We start from the raw sequence: 6,000 nt of genomic DNA, 5'->3' as shown, positions 1-6,000 counted from the left end.
GAGAGAAAAGCGCAGCCCCTACCCTGGCAGGTGTGCGCTGTTTTGGAAATGGTTCCTATTTGGAGAGCAGGGCTTGTGGCAAGGACTGTGAATTTATCAGAAAAATCAGTGCCTCAAGCGGCAAGTCACATAAATGAAAAAATACTTTTCCTCCTTCACAGATGGCTTGTTAAGAAAAAAACTCTTAACTGTGGTGAGAACTTACAAAGGAAGTGGACACCGACTAGGGTATTAATGATCAAAGGGCTCCTTCCACATATCCTTCCTCTCCTGGGGAAGCCCACAAAAACGAGTCCTGGGTGGAGTATGAAGGACCATGCACCTCTCTCTTACCACCATCTTCCTTCTCACCCATCTCCACTTCTGTTCTTTCCTTTCTTTACTGTGCTTGAGTCGTGGGTGCCCAAAGATGGCTTTTAGAAGGAGGAAAGCAGTAGCTGTAGGTCTTGGAGTCCTTTGTCTCTTCTGAGATTTTCCAGCCACAAACTTCCAGAATATCCTTAACTTCTGTCATTTATCATCTTCCCAATGGTGTCCAGAAGGGAGATCCTTGTTTGCACTGTTTCCTACCAGCTACAGGAGAACGACTAATTGCTGACCCAAGCTGTATAGCAAAACCTTGCTGTCCAGCCTAAGTTCCTTGGGATGCTATAGTTTTCATCCTTGCAGGATTAACCCTTCTTGCCAGAGGGCAAGGGATCATACTGGGACTGGAGGATGGGGGTGGGGGCAGAGACAGAAGATGGCAGAGCATGGGTGAGAGGACTAGAAACCCAGACATTAGTTCTTGGGAAATTTACCTTTTGTCCAATCCAAGGCTGCAGTTTCTAAAACTGCCCCTCCTTGTTCCATCAGGATCACATGGCTGGAGATCCCTTCTGACCCAGCCACCACCTGTAAGGACCTCATCTTTAGTCAGCTCAAGTGATGGATCAGATCACTCTTTATAGGGGACTCTGACTGCCCCTCTTCCAGTAGCCTGTTTATTCTCCCCTTGGAAACAGACTAGTAGCAGGTGTCTGGGGGGGTGGGGCTGGCTGGATGAGGCTCCTGCAAGGTCTTCAGAGTCAGCCAAGTTTCAGATGCTTTTGGAAGAGGAGGTAAGAAACAACTTCTTGTGGAAACACTATCTGGACCATTTCAGAGATGGTTTTTGTAGTCAAGTAGGATTTGCATTGGTAGAGGGCAGAAGTAGGTTTTCTGCAGAGCCTCCTACGAAATCTTATGTTTTGCTCAGGTTTTTAAGGATAAGAGAAGGGGAAAACTGTTTTTCCCAGTTTCTGAAAAAAAAAATGTCCATTATGTAGCATTTCTAGTTAAAGGAGTGAAGGCAGCAGACAATGGAAAAGACAAGAATAAAGAATATAAGAATAAGAGTTGCCAAGCAATAAAAGTCACAGATGGTATAGATACAGACTAGGTAAAAGTTATTGTCATATTGGTTTTGTTTTGCTTTCGCAAGTGTGTGCTTCATCGGAATAGCCCTCATTGACAATAACTGAGGGGTTCTATATTCCCTAGCTTTATAAAATTTTGTTATTTTTTGTTGTTGTTGACCATCTTGGGAAAAGAGAACTTCCTCTCCACCCCCCTGTCCAGTAACCAAAGACCCAAGTGACTCACTCATGTATTGTAGTTATTCACAATCTTTCTAAACACTTTCCAAATTAGTTTCCCATTCTGTGCCTCGAAAGTAGAAATGCAGAGCATTTTTAATGCACAAAGGGCATGTTCCAAATCATTTTTGTGGGATGATGCTTTTCAGTTTCAATGTTTTGTGAAAGAAAACAGTGTGCTGGCTTTGCTTTTTCAAACGGCAAATTGTTTTTGAGCTCCCCCTCTCTAGAACATGCAGCAATTAGTGCTGCTCTGGGGAGCAATGGTGAAGGTATTTTTAAACATGCCTTTCCAGGTGTCCCCCATCTGCCACGCCCCCTCCAACATGTCTGAGCGGTTTTCCACACCAGACTACATAGGATGGATCTGACAACTTTGCGGCATTTTTAGGCATCCACTATTTTTTAGGCTTACGATGAAATGGGATCATCCCTGTGAAAACTCATAGTTAAATGTTAAGAGTGAGCTGAGTGTTGGAGTTTTATCATCACAAGTAAATAGTATTGGAAATAGAAACTGCTGTTGTTTGTTAATGACCTGAGGTATGATCTCAAGTTACACACCACCTCTTGCAGTGTCGTGTACTGTTTAACTGTGTCCCCCTGCAAAAATGCTCTCCATTCAGTTTGAGCACAAAGCTATTAATCTCCTTGGGAAAAAAATCCCATTTATTTGCTTTTGTGGTTTTTGATCATTTTTATCTTCCTAACAACAACAACAAAAAAGAAAACCCAAATCTTCCATATGAATGGCTGTGTGGCTAATGTAAAGAATTCATCTATAGACCCTGAGAATCGTGACCTTTTTCATATTCTTGAAACTTATCAAAACTGTAGTTGATTTTCATTTTTCAGATGGTATTGTGGCAGAGCTAATCACAGGGACTCCAGGTCCCCGTCTTCAGAGCTGCTGGGGAGCCTCTTTGCTCTAAGTGCGTGGTACTAGGAAGGAAGGTGTCTATGAGCCGTCTGTTGCTCTTGGCCAGCCTGTTGGAGAGTGACCACTGGTAATGTGGGCTCTGGGTGCTGACAGCTGAACTTTTCCCATTGCAGATTACGTCTTTGTCACGCCGGTAGAAGTGGACTCGGGCGGGTCATATATTTCACACGACATTTTGCACAACGGCAGGAATAAACGATCACTGCAGAGTGCTGGCGGCTTCCTGCACTACCGATTTTCAGCATTTGGACAGGAACTACACTTAGAACTTAAGCCCTCGGCGATTTTGAGCAGTCACTTTATTGTCCAGGTACTCGGAAAAGATGGTGCTTCAGAAACTCGGGAACCCGCGGTGCAGCGATGTTTCTATCAGGGATTTATCAGAAATGACAGCTCCTCCTCCGTCGCTGTGTCTACGTGTGCCGGCTTGGTGAGTACACCCCAGTCTAGTCCGACTCCCTCTTTCGTGTCCTGTAAACTCGAGTGAACAGATGTCTGCAACATGAAGTGCTCTTCTAGCCAACTCCACACATTCACACTGTCAGCTTTGATACTTATAATATTCTCAATTGAATTAATCTAATCTGCTCTCAGAAAGAAGAAAATATAATAGAACTTTAATTACCATTTAGAACATTCTTTTGATGTTTAATGGTCTGGGCCTTTTCATTCTCCATGTTTGAGACGCTCTCCCAAGGAAATTAATTTGATGGATGCCATTCGCTTTGTGAAGTCTTGGGAGACCAGGCATTCTATAAATCTAACAAGCTGCATGCGTCTACATTGCTTTGAAAAGGGAAAACAGTATTTCCATGCAAAATTGCATTCAGCAGCCCTGGTAAACCCTAACCTTCGACAGCACGGAAGGCAGGTGCTTTGTTTTCTTTAATCCATTGGTGGTGTCCTGCTCACGGAAGACATCCTTTTAGAATGGGACATGGTGTGTTCTTAAGGGTGGTGACCAGGGAGGCAGGACATTTCAAAGTATTTGAGGCAAGTGTCATTTTCTCTCTGTGTATTCCTCATCTGTTGACCACAAGGCCAGGGATATTGGTGTAAATGATACCTCTCAGGATTCAATCAAATATATGAGGCAGTATATGGCATTCTGGGCTCTCATTTTGTGTTGCATAATTTAAAAATGTCTCTTGGGTTGAAACAATGTGTTGAGTTGACAGAAGAGTCTGTGTGAAAGATGTGTGGTGATCATGCTCTTGCTCTGGTGTGGCCTGGAGAGGGAAGCTGAGAAGGCCCATCGAAGATGTCGTGGGCAATGTCCAGGGAGGGTCATGGCAGAAGCCAGAGGAGAGGCTGGGGTGGGTGTGAGGCAAGTCACTCCCATGTTCTTGCTAGTTGAAACTTTGTTATTTTTCCAGCTTTTTTTCCATGGTGTGACCTGAAATTCAGATAAAATCGTTCACTCTCACCATTGTCATGATAGTCTATGGTTTATTGAAAGTATAAAGATTTAACCATTCCCAGCTGAGCTGGATCTATTTAAATAATGGCTACTGCTCACTAGTGACCTTGTTATAGCATGGTCACACACACATGTGCACACGTGCCTGGATGTGTCTTGGAATTTTTTGTTTGATTTGTGGTGTAGAGCCTGGGGTTCTTGGTGTTGCCTGCACAATTCTCTTCCAGAATCTTCAGGGGCTTAAGCCCTCCACTATGGTGCCTTTTGTGTGTGTGTGTGGGGGGGGGCTAAGATTGGATATAGGGGTGCTTTACCCCAGTTCTTTTTATTTTGAGACAGAGTCTTAGTGGCCCAGGCTGACCTCGAACTTGTGATCCTCCTGCCTCAGCCTCCCGAGTCTCTGTGGTGACAGGTGTGTGCCACTGTTCCGTAGTGGCTTAAACACTCATTCTATATACTCACAGTGAAGAGCATGAATTCTCACACCAGCACGTAGCAGTAGGGCCTTAGACAAGTTACTTACCCCTGTACGTGTCTAAGTCTGTTTGTCTTGGAAATGGGAATAAGGAGAGATGGGGTCGCAGGGCAGTGGGAGGGAATGGCTTATGGAGAAGGTGCTACAGCAGCTCCTGGCTCACCACTGTTCTCGTTCCCGTAAAACGTGGCCCCATGTTTGGTTCTCCCAGCATTCCACCATCTGTGAGTGACATGTCAGGTTAGCTCTCATTAAGGGATGTCAGGTTGTTTCTCGTCAGGGAGAGACTCGCTCTTAAACACGGAGAAAGGATCACTTAACTGTGAGTTCCAAACGTCATCTTTTAACCAGCAAATCTGCCTGGGTCAAAGGCTGATATAAATTGGGATGTCTCTACTTTTCAATAAGGCAGGTGCATAGATTTAGCTTTAGTTTCAGTTTACATCGGTGAACCACGTAATATGAGTTCTAAGATCACTGTGACCTCTGGGCATCTGACTCTGGTTATCCAGTCCATTGACACTGGCAGGCCCCATTTTGTCAGCGGTGGGGAGATTGTCATTATCCATCCCTCTGTGCCCCACCAAATTGCAAAGCCCAGACACCGGTGAACACACATGTATTGGAAGAGTCGAGCTTAGTCAATTTTCACAAAGTTTACCCCCAGGTAAGCACCAGCCAGATGAGACAGGGCATATTAGTACCCCAGAGGACCCACCTTGTCCCCTTCACTGCCCACCAGAGGCCACCACTGCCCTACTTCTAACAGTTTAATGTGTTTATTTCAAAAATTTGCACAAGTAGAACCATAAGCTCTCTCTAGGTATGAAGATTGTACAGTGTTTCCATTTAATTGTCAAACTTGGCCCCATGTTAACTATTAAAGTGTTTTCTGTTGGGGATTGTTGGGAAGAACACTGCTGAAAATGCTTGAATGTGCCTTTTGGTGAACTTGTGGCTGTGTTCTGTTGCGTAGACTCCCGAGAATGAGGTTCCTGGGTCGCAGGATATACACACGATCCGCTTTAGGGAGTCTTGCCAATCAGCTGTTCAGAGGGGTCTTAGGAGTTTACACTTCCATGGCCAGCAAATGAGCTCTAGGGGGCGGGGGGGGGGGCCTGGGCCACTGGCATTGGGATTCCTTGAGGTGATAACCATCTGCTCATGTGCATGCCATGTGTGTTAGGAAAATAATACGTCACCGTTAAATGACCTGGCAAAGTGCCCATGGGAAAGCTAGCCATTGTGGTGACTGCTAGGGAAACCCCAGAAGATAATGAGAGAAGGCAGAAGGTGATGGTAGTGAAATGCATATATTTGTACATACGGGTATGTGTATATACTTCAGTGGGAGTTTTTCCATCAGGGAATTTGCCTTCAGAATTAATCTATGTTAACAATGTTTGTAATGTCTTCTTGAAATGCACCTTGGATCCCCTTTCTCCATCTGACAGTTCTCACTTTATTTAGGAGTTGAATAGGCTGTTACTTCCTTGGAGATAACTCATAAAAAAGAAGTTACAAACTTCCCTAAGTGAGTCCCGCCAAC

General features: G+C 44.6%; 1 protein-coding gene across 1 annotated transcript in view; it reads left to right on the top strand.

Moving 5' to 3' along the window:
* Window positions 1–2,904: 2,904 nt before the first annotated feature.
* Window positions 2,905–6,000, top strand: part of Adamts18 (ADAM metallopeptidase with thrombospondin type 1 motif 18) — a 135,693-nt gene continuing 132,597 nt past the window's right edge. Inside the window, exon 1 of the mRNA XM_071604334.1 lies at window positions 2,905–2,986. The gene's annotated coding sequence lies outside the window, so the exon portion shown is untranslated. The remainder of the gene's footprint in view (window positions 2,987–6,000) is intronic.

Source organism: Marmota flaviventris, chromosome 18, assembly GCF_047511675.1.
Source record: "Marmota flaviventris isolate mMarFla1 chromosome 18, mMarFla1.hap1, whole genome shotgun sequence".
Classification (NCBI taxonomy): domain Eukaryota; kingdom Metazoa; phylum Chordata; class Mammalia; order Rodentia; family Sciuridae; genus Marmota; species Marmota flaviventris.
This window is presented reverse-complemented; position numbering and strand designations above follow the sequence as displayed.